Below are 17,235 nucleotides of genomic sequence, written 5' to 3'. Positions count from 1 at the left end.
ACTATCATCTTATTGTGGGTAGGTTCCCACCGTGGTTTTTCCCTTAAGCGGATTTTCCACATCAAAATCTTGGTGTTATGTGTGTTGCTATTATTGTGTTTATCTTTGTTCTTGCTGCAGTTTATCAGATCTGAAATTGTGCTTAATTTGTTCAATCCGGTGAAAACTAATTCACACCCCCCCCCCTCTCAGTTTTCCTTCATTGTTGTTGCCATAAAATCAAACATGCAAATTTCCCAAAGTGTTGAAACTTAGTAGCTTCGGTAAGATAAATGATTGAATGAGAGACTTCATTTATCTCTCATTCAATCATCTACCTTATCGATATAACTACAATATAAACATAGACCTCATGATTAAATAAATGAACTTGTCATAATCATCTTATATGCATAATCGATGATATTACTCATGTTGTGATCAGACCAGACTTATAACTATAATAGCTATCATCCTAATCACATGTTAATACCGATCACTTATTTGAGAATCATATTTTATCCTGATCATTTATCGGATGACTATATTGACTTGCCCCGATTATTAATGGTTATCGGTTTAAACATGTTAAATGGTAAATAACGTGACCGATAGTTATCGGTATAACACACGATAAAGGATAAATGACGTGACCAATAGTTATCGGCATAACACATGTTAATGTGATAATATTAACTCAAACGGTGCCTATGCACCGATCAAGACATGTCTTGATCGGGCATGTCAAAAGACATGACCGGTCAAGGCATGCCTTGATTGGTGAGCATAGACTATAATTATATGTCAATAGACTGTTGTAGATGCATCGAAATAGTTAATGTTATCTTCAGCAACCTGTGACATAAGAAACAGAAAATATCAGTAAAGAAAAATAATATATATATATAACTTCAAACTTGAACTTAAATTTGAATATCATTTACATGGTATCAGAGCCACGTTGATCGAACCTGAGGCATTCAAATTTGAGAAGTTCAAACCGAAGATATAAACATCATATTTCCCATGGCTAATGCTATCAGATTTGAGGACAAACTTGAGGGAGGCGATAATTTCTCAGCATGGAAATTCAGAATTAAAATGATTCTAAAAGAAAACAAGGTTGAATCATTTGTTAAAATTGAATCTAAATAACCAAAGGATGAACCTGACAAATCAACATGGATCGAGGGAAATGAAAAGGCAATGAAGATCATAGTCGATGGAGTAAGAAATCACATCATGCCAATAATAACAAAGCATGAAATTGCCTATCATATGTTCAAAGCACTCGAAAGTGCATTTGAGATAAATAATGCAAGTAAAACCCTGGCTCTAAAAAGAGAAATAAATCATATAAGTATGAACAAAGGGGAGTCAATCAATGCATACTTTATACAGATATCAGCCCTAAGGGATGAACTGGCAATGCTTGGATATGAGATCCAGAGCAAAGAGCTAACGCTCATTGCTCTAGATGGGTTGCCTAGTACATGGGAGACATTCGTCCAAGGCATCGGTGCAAGAGATAAATATCCGAAATTTGATAGGCTAAGAGCAAATTGTCTTCAAGAGAAGTCAAGGCTGAATAAGAAAGGGATCAAACAAAAGAACATAGATGAAGATCTCCATGGTTTAAATACTAACTCCAACAAGAAAAACAAGAAGAAACATTTCAAGAAGAGAAAGAACGACATGAGAAAAAGTCATCTAAAAGAGACAACTCTCACATTCAGTGCTTTAGGTGTGATCAATATGGACACTATGCAGCAAGATGTCCAGATAGAATCAAACAACAAGCTACATTTGCAAAAGTTAAAAGGGAAGAATATGACTCCGAGAAGCATGTATTCTACTCTGCTCTCTCCAGTCAAGCATCCAATAAATCTAACACCTGGATCATTGACAGTGGGTCTTCAAGACACATCACTGGGTATAGAGAATTATTGGATTCCATGGTAGAAGAAACCGATGAGGAAGTAACCATTGGTGATGACTCTGCACATCCAATGAAAGACTTCAGTACCTGCACCGTTAAGCTGAAGATAGGCATGTCTCTTCAACTCATTGGAGTCCTATTCATTCCTGGCATCAAGAGGAACTTAATATCCATATTTGCACTTGAAGATGATGGGTACAAAATAACATTCATGAATGGTAAAGTTCTAGTATGGCCACAAAACTCTTCCATCAAGAAGGCTACAACCCTAGGACATAGGAAAGGCTATTTATACGAGGTGTCTACTAAATCTAACCTAGCCCTCCTTCAAGAGATTACAGATTCAAATGAAATTTGACATAGAAGATTAGGTCATTTAAACTTCCGTGCTTTATGTTCAATGGAAAAATTAGTAATTGATTTGCCTAAGTTAAAACAATACCATTCTGGTACATGTAAGGGGTTTGCTCTAGGCAAAAATACTAAGAGTTCTTTTCAAAATAGTTCTAGAAAAACAAGCAATGTTTTAGAGCTAGTTCACTCTGACCTATGTGGGCCAATGTCTGTACCATCATTAGGGGGGTTCCTTTACTATGTAATATTCATTGATGACTTCTCCAGGAAGACCTGGATCTATTTTCTTAAACGTAAAGAATCGGAAGAGATTCTCAAGAGATTTAAGGAATTCAAATCTCTCTGAAAAGTCTTCCGAAAGGAAAAATAAAAACCTTAAGGACTAATAATGGGAGGGAATACACCTCAGACATTTTTAGAGAATTTTGTAAAGATGTTGGGATTAAGAGGGAGTTCACTGTCCCCTACAACCCCCAACAAAATGGGGTTGCTGAGAGAAAAAATAGAACCATTGTAGAGGCAGCCAAAGCCATGCTTCTTGACCAAAACTTAGAAACTCATTTTTGGGCAGAAGCCTCCAACACTGTTGTATACATACAAAATAGATTCCCTCACTCCCACATTGAAGATAAAACTCCTGAAGAAGTTTTCACAGGCATAAAACCTGATATCACTCACTTTAGGATATTTGGATGCTCTGTTTATATTCATATACCTAAAGAGAAAAGAACAAAACTAGAACCTTCTAGAAGAAAAGGAATCTTTGTTGGGTATAGTGAAACTTCTAAAGCCTATAGGGTATTTGTACCTGGACATAGTAATATTGAACTTAGTAGAGATGTAATATTTGAAGACGACATAGCTTTCAATAGGACTAGATACTCTATTGAGTCAAAAACTTATGCTCCATCTTCAGACCTAGAAAAGGATCCTGTTCTTGAGGTTCAGAGGAAGTATTCAGAAGAGACTGAGAATGAAGTTCAGATTCCAAACTAGGAAAACCCTAAGAAAAGACCACTATGGGTTCACAAAACAGTGGAAGATGCAAGGAACTTTGTAGCTCCTTCAGGGACCTTTAGAGAAAGTAAGAGGCCCCAAAGATTCACTAGCTATGTAGCCTTAATGAATGATCTCTCCAAATCAGAACCTTCTAATGTATCAAAAGCACTTAAACATCAAGTATGGAAAGATGCCATGTCAGAGGAATATCAATCCATCTTAAACAATGATGTTTGGGAAATTGTTCCTAGACCAAAAGGAAAATCCGTTGTTTCATCCAAGTGGCTATTCAAAATCAAACATGCTACAAATGGTAGCATAGAGAAACATAAAGCCAGATTTGTAGCCAGAGGGTTCTCACAGAAAGAGGGAATAGACTATGATGAGACTTTCGCTCTAGTTGCTAGATACACCTCAGTTAGAGTAGTACTAGCCATTGCAGCAGCCAAAGGATGGAAAGTCCATCAGATGGATGTAAAAACTGCTTTCCTAAATGGGAAAATTGAGGAAGTCTACTTACAGCAGCCAGAAGGGTTTGAGATCCACAATATAGAATCACATGTGTGCAAATTAAAGAAAGCCCTATATGGACTGAAACAAGCCCCCAGGGCCTGGTATGAAAGAATTGACAGCTACCTCATGGGATTGGGATTAAAGAATGATGCAGATCCAAATCTATACTTCAAACGAATCAAAGGTGATATGTTGATATTGGTCTTGTATGTTGATGATCTTTTGATTACAGGAGAAGATCACCTTATTGATCAATGTAAGAAAGACCTTGAGAAGGAGTTTGATATGAAGGATTTAGGCCTTCTACATTACTTCCTTGGATTGGAAGTTTGGCAAAACTCTGACAATATTGTGCTTAATCAAGGGAAGTACACCTTAGACATATTGAAGAGATTTGGCATGATGAACTGCAGACCAATGACTTCTCCCATGGAAACTAATCTTCACAAACTAAAGGATGCAGCAGCAGATTCCCCATTGGTAGATCCTACGCTCTACAGACATATGATTGGTTCATTAATGTATCTAGTCAATACTAGACCTGATATCTGTTATCCAGTAAATGCCTTGAGTCAATTCATGTGTGAAGCTCAGGAGATTCATCTTATGGCAATAAAACATATAATGAGATACCTTCAAGGCACTCTCAACTATGGACTCAAGTATGAGAATATTGATTTGAATCTTCACGGGTTCACTGATTCAGATTGGGCTGGAAGTGTGACTGACAGGAAAAGCACCTCAAGGTGCTGCTTCAACTTGGGTTCAGCCATGATATCTTGGATTAGCAGGAAACAATCTTCAATAGCTCGGAGCTCTACAGAAGCTGAATATATCGCAGCTTCCATGGCTGCACGAGAAGTTGTATGGCTACGGAAGTTACTTGTGGGATTATTCGGAGAACCAATGAAGCCTACTATAATTCATTGTGACAATCAGAGTTGTATAAAACTCTCCGTGAACCCTGTATTTCATGATCGATCCAAACACATTGAGATCCCTTATCACTATGTGAGAGATATGGTAGACAGGAATGTAATTCAGTTACAGTATATCAGTATAGGAGACCAGATAGCAGACATACTGACCAAACCTCTTGCGAGAGTAAAAGTTGAGCACTTCAGAAAAGGTCTTGGTATGATTGAGTTATAATCAATTTTTGTAACTTGTACTAATATATGAGATGTTTAATGTGTAAAATTCTTTTGTCGTGTTATGACTTTATGGGCTCCACCCCTGTGTACAATTCTAAAAGGTGACGATCTTTTAGACTATGAACACTTGTATTAAACATTATGAGGTGACAATCTTGTAATGTTGATATCATGCTGACTTGATATCACTCTGACTCATGGATGCGCCATGATATGTTATGGTAGGCATTATGTGACGTAATGTCAGTGCACATGCCATAACCTGGATATAAGGGAATTCAACATTCTCAAGTATTTTATATCCAAGGTATCGCGTGTTATGTGATACTGATATCACGTGTTATGTGATATCTATATCTCGAGATGATGTGATATATTCCTGTGTCACTCATTACGTGATGCATCATATCACGAGCATATGTGATATGATCCTTTGTATTATGTAGTTGTGTAATAAATTTTATTACGAGAAATACGATGCTTATCTTCATAGGTCTCTAGTTATCTTCCCTAGCTAAGAGGGAGTGTTGAAACTTAGTAGCTTCGGTGAGATAAATGATTGAATGAGAGACTTCATTTATCTCTCATTCAATCATCTACCTTATCGATATAACTACCATATAAACATAGACCTCATGATTAAATAAATGAACTTGTCATAATCATCTTATATGCATAATCGATGATATTACTCATGCTGTGATCAGACCAAACTTATAACTATCATAGCTATCATATGATAGCATCGATTGATTCTATCATATGATAACTATAATAGCTATCATCCTAATCGCATGTTAATACCGATCACTTATTTGAGAATCATATTTTATCCCGATCATTTATCGGATGACTATATTGACGTGCCTCGATTATTAATGGTTATCGGTTTAAACATGTTAAATGGTAAATAACATGACCGACAGTTATCGGTATAACACACGATAAAAGATAAATGACGTGACCGATAGTTATCGGCATAACACATGTTAATGTGATAATATTAACTGAAACGGTGCCTATGCACTGATCAAGACATGTCTTGATCGGGAATGTCAAAGACATGACCGGTCAAGGCATGCCTTGATCGGTGAGCATAGACTATAAGTATATGTCAATAGACTGCTGTAGATGCATTGAAATAATTAATGTTATCTTCAGCAACCTGTGACATAAGAAACAAAAAATATCAATAAAGAAAAATAATATATATATAACTTCAGACTTGAACTTAAATTTGAATATCATTTACACAAAGTTTCACAAGTTTTTCACACCACATATACAGTATGAGCCAATTTTTACAAAATGTAATTATCACATTAAAATTGCCCAAAGCTAGTGAATAATGAAATCCACCATTAAAATAGCTTCAAAAACCATGAAAAATTCAAACTCCAAAATTCAAAAATCTAGGAATACCTTTGGGTTCTAAAGGTGTCCAACACCCCTCTTTTAACATAAAATTCACATTTCAATCATTTTCTAAAAATTTGGGCATAATAACCCCATATTTTGGAAAGTTTGTAAAAATTTCACAAAATAAAATATACATGACCGAATCAAATGAAACAAAACGCAAACTAGGGTAATAACACCCTACCAATGCTAATCCAAGCTTTTAAAACGATTAAAATGAAGCATAAACAAAGATTCAATGAAATACCTCTTTTCTCATCCCAAATTTGCAATGAATGGATCTTTGGAAACACGCAATGAAAGCACATACAAACGGGGCAGCCACTTTCCTTCCCAATTCCTATCCAAATGCAAGTAATCCCATGCGAAATTTGGTGCCCAATTGCTCTCACAATCAACAAATCATTTTTTCTCAAAAGAGGGTTTTTCTCTCCCTCTCCATTTTGCCCTCCAAAAAGATAAGTGCAAAAATAGACCAAATACCCTTCATAACACCCACTTCACTTTTTGAAATTAAAATAATTAAATAAATTACATAATTGAAACTTTTAATTCCCACATTCATAAATTAAACGCATAGTAAAGTGAGCATAAATAAGCCCCATATAAATATTCTCAAAACATTAAATAACCATAAAACCACTAAAAATCATATCAGCATTAAATAAATCAATAATTAAATCTCGTTTCCCTAAAATCTAAATTTAGCTCCAATGATCAAATGCAATCAAAATGAGTATAAATAAGTCACATTTAAACATTCAAAACATTAAATAACCATAAAAATCCATAAAACTCATCTCAACATTAAATTACAAAAAAATTGTCATTTAAACTATAAAATTCAATTTTGCAATTTAATTCACAAGGCATATAAATTAGCACCAAAGCACTCAAGCACTCTTTACAGGGCATTCACATAGGGATTAAGGTTTCAGAATGTTACCAACCATGGTATCTGGGGTAATTATTAACGCACTACATGAAAATGTACTCAAACTAAGTACGATGGGTTTGCATTAACAATTATTGCAACTATGACATCTCCCGTATAACCACCATTAGGGTACATTCAGACCTATGTAGCCAGGTGAAGTCAATGCTCAATACTTGCAACCACTCAACACATGTCAAGGGTACCTATGCATATATATATATATATAGCTGAAGCACATACAATTTCCCCAAATGGGGTCCAATATCCCATAATTAATTTCTTGCATTTTACTGATTTAAAACACATTGTCATTTAACTTTAACACCAACATTAATATCTCAGCCATATTATATCAAAATGACATTATTACCTCATATCAACATGCATTGTTCCATACTTCAAATTATCTATTCTTTTTGATGATAATATATCACATTTTATCCACATTTAGCCAATATTTCAAACATCATTAAATTAAGCATGGTAAAATCAAAATAATACCATCTTACATATATCATCTAAAATATCATCACAAAAGAATACATCAAGTCCTCAAAAGGACCTTGGGACAATATCATGCACGCATCTAAATGAAAATAATGCCAAAGGCCGACATGTTGAGGAACACCATCTTGAACATGTGGGTGGTCCATACACACCATAAATAATCAAGGCATCAAAACATACTAGAATAGAGCATAGAACAATAACTCAGAAGCAAAATACAATCATAACATGTGCATCTCTAGATACATCATCAAACCAATGCCAAGATCAATACACATCTCCTAGATGCAAATAGGAAGGGCACTATAGTAACAATTAATTATTAATTTTGTACTAAAATAATTATTAATAATATAATTTCAAATCAATTATTTATTGATTATTATTATTTAAAATTTTGAGAAACTAGAAAATCAAATTTCAATTATCAATTAATAATTCATAACTAAAAATTCAAAATTCAAAAAAGAGCGCCTGCCACATTTTAGAAAAAAGACTTATTCTAGAAAGGAAAGTTGCAGCTAAATTGGCAAGCTATGAGAAGGTAGCCAAAGAAGAAATAAATATTAAAAATGGCTATGGCGGAATGAAAAAAATATGCCTTGGACAAGCAAAGGAAGCATAGCTTTTAGAACTTTTTTAGCCATAATAAAAAATAAAAGCAGTCAATTGATATAAGAGAGAATCTCGTAACTATGATTCAACTCCAAACCTAGGGTTTATGATTTTTCAAAGAATGTTGGTTGCCCTAGACAATGGCATAGTTCTTTGGGGTTTGCAGTAAAATCTCATCTGGCCACAGCTGATGTGAGCCAAGCTTCATTCTCCTCGATGGTGACCAGGGCTTTTAAAGGCAGGCGAGAACATATTGGAAGTGCGGTTAGTAGCGGCTCTCCTTTCAATAACCAATTGAGGGCACAGTCAGCAGGGGGAGAAGGGTATTTACACAGGAGAAGCAAGAGAAAGATGAGCAAAAACAAGAGCAAGGCAATAGAGATGGACACATTGGGGATTCCAGCAAGGTGGCTTGGGGATTTTATCGGTTTGAGCAAGCTACCAAAAAGACCTCCGGTGAGTTTGGAAGATGAGTTAGATAGTGAAGTATTTGATAATGAGAAATACTTTGCAGAGTTGGGGTTGATAGGGCGTTTCCAAGGGTCTTGGCCGGGTCTTGGACAGTTGCACAAATGGATAACAGAGTATTGGAGCCCTATTTTGGAGGGGAATGTGCAGATTTATCCTGGAGCCCGTGGCTTCACTGTAGTAGTGTTTAATAATGAGCAGGACAGGAAGAGAGTCTTATTTCAATATGAGTGGAGTTGAGAGGAGAAGCACATGCTTCTATTGAAACCTTAGGTATCCAACCTTCAACCCCACTACTAAATCATTTGACAAGATTCCAATTTGGGTAAGGCTTCCTACCTATACTCGCCATCCTTGTTGAGATGGACCTAAGAAAAGCCCTTCTGACGGATGTAGCATTGAAATTCACAAGGGGACTTTGGGTGCAACATATAGATTATGAAGGGATATCATTTAGATGTAAAAGATGTTATCAAACGGGACATCTAGTAGCTTTTTGTGGTAAACAAAAATAGACCGTACAAGCATCTTGGTGGAAGGAGGTCTCCCCTCATCATTACATGATGGAGAAAGTTGAAGACAACTCACATAAGGTTGCTACCAACTCAAAGGCTGCTAAAACTATTGAGGAAAAGAAGAGAGTGGATTCCTCAAAGGCCATGGGGGGACTATGGGAAAAAGAAATGACAATGATAATGCTAAACGTTGCTCTGTTGGGACAAATGAAACTGGTCATGCTAGTGTGAATAAGGAGGGCGGAAAGAGGCCTACCAAATCTTCCAAGGAGGTGCAGAATGAAACAGAGCAAAAAGGTGTTGGGGAAGTGTTGCAGGGGAAGAGGGAAGAGAGAAATACAAAGGAAGCAACACTCGTTAGGCAGCTTCGTGCTCAAATTGAAAATTTAAAGGAAGCAGTAGAGACAAACGATGGATAGAAAGTGGTGAAAGAGAAGAGAGAAAAAATTCAAAGCAAGAGGAACCTAGCAATATGCTCCTTCATTCAAACATCAAGGAGAAACAAAAATGAAGCTGCAATTTTGTGACCTGTCAATGGGTACTTGCATTTTGATGCACTGTTTTATGGGGAGGTGGCTCCTTGTATGTAGCCCCACCTGGTTCGGGCCAGGTCTAAAACCCGATTTAATTAATAAAATAAATCTTTTACCAATCCAAAAAAAAGCGCAACCAATTAATGTATATCCCGCCACAAAGGAAAATAAAGAATTGATTTATTTTATAATATTTTTAGAATAGTTTGTCTTTTTAAAATAAGAAAATATTTTTTGAGTTTGTTATTTTTAGTCGGTATTTGTTATTTTATTTTTTTTCAATAGAAGGTGACTAAGTTGCCGATATATTAATAATAATAGAGATTAACATTAAGGCCAACCTCCAAAGTAGTAAGAACATATGCATCATGGGTGGCATAATATCAAAAAAATATCACTGTCTAACCATAATCGAGCATGTACAACTAAAACACCATTTCCAGAAGATGTTGAAACCATATAACCCAAGAAATGGTGACAAAACCAAAAATCAAAAAAGTTGATCGTGTTCAAAGACCATAGTGTTGATGTATAGCTTTGGTCGGACTTCTCAGGACCGATCGTGTTTTCAAATGTGTGAAGGGCTGAATCGGCCTTACACATTTTATATGCCCGATTTATTATTTCCGCTATTTGTATTAAAACGACTTGTTAATAAATACACCGATCACCTTGGAAGTCGTGACCCTTGGCATAAGACGTGATTATGAAGAGTCATGCTAATCATAATATAACCGATGTCTAAATGAATAAGACGTGTTGGTTAAAGCCGACTTTTGGTAAAAGTTGTGTTGCTTGATCATGTTGAGATTGGATATATAGATCGGTGCATTCCATCTCCTCTGGCAACTTGTGTTGATCATCAAGTAGATCATATTCTTCATCTACAGCAGTTCGACATTCATCTATAGCAGTTCGACATTCATCTACAGCAGTCTAATAAACATCTATAGCAGTTGTATGCTCATAGCAGATTGTATACATTGAACAGAAGTGTTCAATAAATTGTTTGATACTAGGAGTAATACAAGTTCATTATAAAGACATATTGTAATTGATAAATGATACAAGAAACATTGTTGCTGGGTATTTTCACCTTCGAGAGGAAGGTTTTCCCAGGATGAACTTTGTGTAGTTGTATTTGACTTATCTCTATATAATCTGATCATTAAAACTTAACACATAGACCTAACGCACTCAAAGAAAAAAGCACTAAACCCAGTGCTTGCAGAAGGTGGAGTCGAAGAACTCACACCTCCATCAGCTTGACCACTGAAACAACAAGCATCACCGCAAGCACTTAAATCAACACCTTTGGAATCAAGATCTTCAAAAGGTGGGGCCAAGTCGAGCGAACGAGTAGAGAGATGAACATAATGGCTTGACAGAAGATGCAAAGCAGTAAACTTGTCAAAGGCATCCTCCAGAGTTTGTTCCCTGAAAGTTGACCATGGACGATAAAAAGCCAACATTGTATCCTCAAAAGCATCGCACAACAGCCCAAAACAAATAGCATGGAGCAAGTCCACACAAGCTAATACAGATGCAAAAGCATATGGATTTCAAAGAATCGATGTTGTTCAATTAATCAAGGAGACAAAGCTCCTTTAAATAGAGTTACAAAGATGATGTTTCTAAAAGAAACAATCATTAACTAGAGGTGAAATTAGAAACAACTTAAATGACCATTAATAACACAAAGAGAAAGATATTATTCTAATACCCTCCCTTAATGGTCATCGTTCTAACTTCTAACTACCAAGAGAAATAACAGAGAAGGTTGCCCCTTCTTCTCAGAACACGTTGCAACAGAAGACAAGAGCCTGCCACTAACTCTGGCACTTGAGATGAGTCTGCCACCAACCCTCCCACAAACTGTAGAACTTCTGGAGATACCGAAAACAACACCAACCGTCCAACCTGATGTTGGAGAATTGTTCCTCCCTGTAACTAGAGACACACCAAGAACAGTTGTCACGATTTTGAGCAAAAAATAGGCAAACCCTCCAAACTATTGTAGATGAGCAAGATGCCCGAAAATAGACTGCAAACAAGAGACTAGTGCAGATGTTTGCACAACTCCAGGTGCGACTAAAAACAGACTACAGCAAAGTACAATTTTTGAGGAAAAAATCATAAACCCTCCCATGATTTTTTTTTACAGGGACAAAAAATATTTAAAAACCCAAAGACTTTTTTAAGGGAAAAAAATATTAAAACCCATCACCGAAACAAACATCGAGGCAGATACAGGTACAGACTTCAAAAAACAGATGAAGTATGGCTAGCATAGATTTCGAGAAAATTTTACGGTTGACCAAAAAAAATCGGAAGACAACCCAGAAATCCTTGCAAAAAAACCAAAAAGAATCTAAAATCAGAATTGAAATCTGCTGGCACGAAATTTGAGGCACGGAAAACGATGCACCCACAAAATTATGAAAACAACCCAGTTCAACTCTCGAAAAACCCACCAAGAATCTGCAATCAGAAAAAAAAAATCGATTTAATCTGAAGGGTAAAAACCCCAATCGAAAATGCAGATTTCCGTCCAAAAATGGCAGAAAAAAAATTTGCAGGTGGAAAAAATCGCGTCACGCGCAGAGGATTAATGGTGTCGCAAGACGAAGGTCTGGTTAAAAAAAAATCCACCACAGAAAACATGAAAAACAATAGAAAAAACCGCCTGAAAGAAAACCCTTTAGAAAAAAAAATTGAATTTCGAATTCTGAAAAAATCACAAGCCCTAGATTTGTTTTTTCAGTGATGAAAAATTTCATTCGAAAATTTTTAGAAAAAACAAAATTTTTCTTTCTGCTCTGATACCATAATATAGATACAAAAGCATATGGATTTCAAAAAATCGATGTTGTTCAATTAATCAAGGAGACAAAGCTCCTTTAAATAGAGTTACAAAGATGATGTTTCTAAAAGAAACAATCATTAACTAGAGGGGAAATTAGAAACAACTTAAATGACCATTAATAACACAGAGAAAGATATTATTCTAATACAAGCTAGGTTGACCACTAAATCAATCTTCTCAAGAAAACCAACAATCTAATACAAGCTAGGTTCATCATTTAAGTTGTTAATATTGGAATTAGTGGATGGATGAGATAAATGATTGTATGCCTGGAATGTAGTATCAATCTGCAATAGAGAAGAACACTTCAAACATAAACATGAAACATTGCATTAAAGTTAGAAATCAAAAACAAAACAAAGCAAGTTAATGAATCAAATGCTCTTTAAAATCGTTCCATGCTCCTCTATCTCTAAAGATCTCTAAGATTCAAGGTGGCCCTCACTTGGAAGAGCACTTGATCCTCAAGATTGACAACCTAGAAAATGAGATTTAAATGATTCTAGGATTAAAATGGATGCAACTAAGATCCTAGTGAAAGCTACGATGATGGATTAAGATGAAATGCAAGATGCAAGACTAAATGCTCAAGATGATGAAGATATGAAACTAGGTAAATTCCAAATTGAAGATTAAATGCTACTAGATGAGTTAATTAAGCTAGAAAAGGATATGCATTTAAGCTAAATGAAACTAAAATGCTATGAGATGAATGCTTGATGTTTGAAGATAACAAAGAGAGCTCTTTAACCTACAAAATGACTATAATTCAGATGCACAAAAGACTTGATATATGGAGAATGAGGAAAGAGAGCTCTATTTATAGGGAAAATAGGGTAATGGAGGGTTGAGATTGAATACTCTCAACAAGGGCTAGGATTGAAAATTATCAATCCATGTGAGGGATTCAATCCAATCCCAAGTTGACAAATGTCACCTTGAGAGGGCTTGAGAGGAGATGTAAGAGGCATTAAATGCCTAAGGAGACATGGAGGTTACCTTAGGAGGTAAGGTTAAGGTTGGGTTAGCGGATAACCAATGGATAAAGCCTTTACCCAAGGGGTAAACTCTTGTGCAAGGGTTAATAGGATAACTAGGGTAAAAGCCATTAGTGCTTGATGAGACCCTTGGGTTAGCTGAGGGTTAAGTTAGAGAGGAAGTCTCTAACCATGTGGGAAGGTTGAGTTAACCATTAATGGTTAAGAAGACTTTGGGGACAATTTGTAAGAGTCCTTCCAAATTTGGCGAACTCAACAAGTTAGCTTGTTGAAGAAATAAAGTCTTTAATGCATTTAGAAGACTTTTTTCCAAATTGAGAAGTGACCTCCTCAAATTTAGGGAAAGGACATGATTAGAGGGATTAAGGCTAATTAAAAGGGGTTTAGAAGAATCTAGAAGGCTCTAGAAGAGGTTTAGGAGGCAAGTGGGAGATGTAGGATTTTGCAAGTGGGTCGGGAAAAATAGAATTTAATTAAAATAAAATTTATTTATTTTAATTTTGGTTGCAACTTGCATTTGATAGATTTAAATAAATATTGATTTATTTAAATGTGATTTTTAATTTTGCAAGTGGGTGGTTTTAATTAAATGTAAATTTAATTAAAAATGGCTAGAAGGGGAATTTTAATTAAATGTAAATTGAATTAAATGGCTTAGAAAAGGGGATTTAATTAAATGGCTTAGAAAGGGGGATTTAATTAAATGTGAATTTAATTAAATAGCTTAGAAAGGGGGAGTTAATTAAATGTGAATTTAATTAAAATGGCTTAGAAAGGGGGATTTAATTTAATTGTGAATTTAATTAAAATGGCTTAGATAGAAAAAGGGAAATATTAATCAAATCTTTAATTTGATTAATGGTCAATTAGAAGAATGGGGATATTAATTAAATCTCAATTTAATTCATTGGAAGAAATAGGGATAATTAAATGAATAAAATTCACTTAATTTGTTGTGCAACTTTTAGGTGTCTACAGTGATAAAAGAGACTTAGCACATCTAAAAGTTCAAGTCTGATTAATTTTACTTATTTATTATTATGCATAGTTATGTGAGCAATGTAAATAAGTATTTATTCATGTATTTGTATATCGTTGAAATTGTTGTTGGTGTTGTTATCAATCCAAAATTTGCTATGAATTTAGTATGTCTATTTTACTTTTAAATTATTGTTGAAATGTTTTATCTTACGTGTTAGTTAACACTTACTAAAAATTTTGTATTGCAATAGGGGTTAGGCTACTCTCTAGTTGCTTTCAATGGAATGAATGTGTTAGCTTGTGATCTTTTTGTCATTTAATTTTTTGGTGTACTTATTTTACTCGATCTCTTCTTTAAATTAAGTGATGCAAATGTAGTTGTAGAATTTGTTTTTAGTCAGCTTAAAATCTTTTGGCTTAAGTTGAAAGAACTTCTTAACCTTTAACCTTTAATCTTAGATAAAACAAAAAACAATAAATATATTTATATTTTATATAACATAAATGTAAAACAATCCGAAAATCAGTACAAATTCATGTTATCCAGTTTTAAATTTGTTTTTATTTTATATAAAACATCCTAAATAATTTATTGCACATCTATTTATTTTGTATCATATTGAAAATGATAAATTAAAAATTTAATATAAAATTATAATACAATAAGAATAATTAATTGTAATATACCAAATAAATAATTAAAATTAAGGTAATCCAAAAAAATTGTTATGTAACCAAATGACAACATTGTGGTGCAACCAAAATAATAAATGAGCTATAATGAAGTAGTGTACCTTAATCAAGAGTGACCCAAACTCCCACAATTGCAATAAAAGACCCACCTCATCTTCTTAATGCATACTTGTTAGTGTACATTTGTGAAGGAAAAAGGCTACCATTGAATGTTTATCCAGCCGACAGAATGGCTGCTACATTTGATATTTGAGCACTTTTAATAAATAGAAAATGGGTCATCATGTCGTTTGGTTATCCATTTCATTTCTAATATAGTTTTAAGTTTTATTCGAATTGAAATTGGATCATGCAAATGTTTTAATATTTTAATAAAAAAATGTGTGGTATGTAAATTATATATTCTATTTCATTTATTAAAACAAAATTGAAAATTTTGTATAGATGATTTTATAGATATATATTCTAGTATAGAGAATATTGTATAAATGTATATGGTATGTGTGTCTACATACATATATACACACATACTTAAATACATATAATGCATACATAAGTATATACATCTTCTGGACATGTGTTTATATTAGATCCTATCTTATGCTCAATGGACGCCTTATTCTTGTTCAGAGGTAATGAATCAGAGGCCAACTCAAGGTCGTTTCCTAATTGTAAATCTTAGTTGACTATAAATTTGTCAATTATATATATGTACATGCATAAACAACTGTGTAAATACATATACAACATACACATAATTGTATATGTATTTACTACATAAGTATGTGTGCTTATACATAAATACAAGTATATATTACATATATGTATTGATATGTATATCTTCATATATATAATTGTCTGGTATAGAGGCAAGTATACGTATGCATATATACACATGATTACATATATACGTATATTTATATGATTTACATATATGTAATTGTGTATATATAATTACAAACATATATATAAATAATTATATGTAATATGTATATACATATTACACATACTTATATATGTAATGCATACATATATACAAATAAGTATTATGTATATGTAATATATATGCATAGTTATCAATATGTGTATGTATATATACATACAGTTGCATATAACATTGTTAGTCTTCTTTTGTTTGTCATTAATGTCAATGCATTTCTATATTTCTGTCTGATCCTTGTATCTTCATTATGGTTTCTGTGTATTGGTTCTGCAAGTATAAAAGTTACAACAGTAAGTATGAGAAAGGAAGAATATTCTTGTTTTAATAATCAGAAGATGCAAATATGATAACATCGATACCTTACAGATGAACAGGGGCAGCCGATTAATTTGTTTGAATATTTGACTGGTCATTTGAGCCTCTCATCCACGATTTCATAATATGTCTTCTATCAGGTTTATCGGGCTCAAGATCAAGACGTGTTGAGCATTGACTTAGTTCCAATATGATAACAGTGATTTTTGTCGTGAAAGAGAGCACAATGTTTACGCGTGTTGCTGTGTAGCATATCGTGAAATATAAACAAGGTTTGCTGTCGACTTATATAAAGTTTGGTTTAGTTGAAACTGTCGCTGCCACCTGTACACAGTTGCATAACTGCAACATCCTTATTGGTTGTTTCAGTATGAACTTCAGTACTTAAATTGAATGTTTTTTATTGGTATCAAATAGAAATGGAATCGCTGACTTGTTTAAACCGACAAAAACTAAAACAAGAGCAGTTGTTATTGACGTAGCAGTACCTGTTGGAAGACGTTGTAA

General features: G+C 34.2%; 1 protein-coding gene across 1 annotated transcript in view; it reads right to left on the bottom strand.

The window, feature by feature from the left end:
- The window catches only part of LOC131061913 (aminopeptidase M1), a 261,597-nt gene that overhangs the window by 229,998 nt on the left and 14,364 nt on the right, over positions 1 to 17,235 (bottom strand). The window lies entirely within an intron of this gene.

This window comes from Cryptomeria japonica, chromosome 9 (genome assembly GCF_030272615.1).
Source record: "Cryptomeria japonica chromosome 9, Sugi_1.0, whole genome shotgun sequence".
Taxonomy (NCBI): domain Eukaryota; kingdom Viridiplantae; phylum Streptophyta; class Pinopsida; order Cupressales; family Cupressaceae; genus Cryptomeria; species Cryptomeria japonica.
Note: the sequence above shows the minus strand (reverse complement) of the source record. Positions and strands in the feature narration are given on the sequence as shown.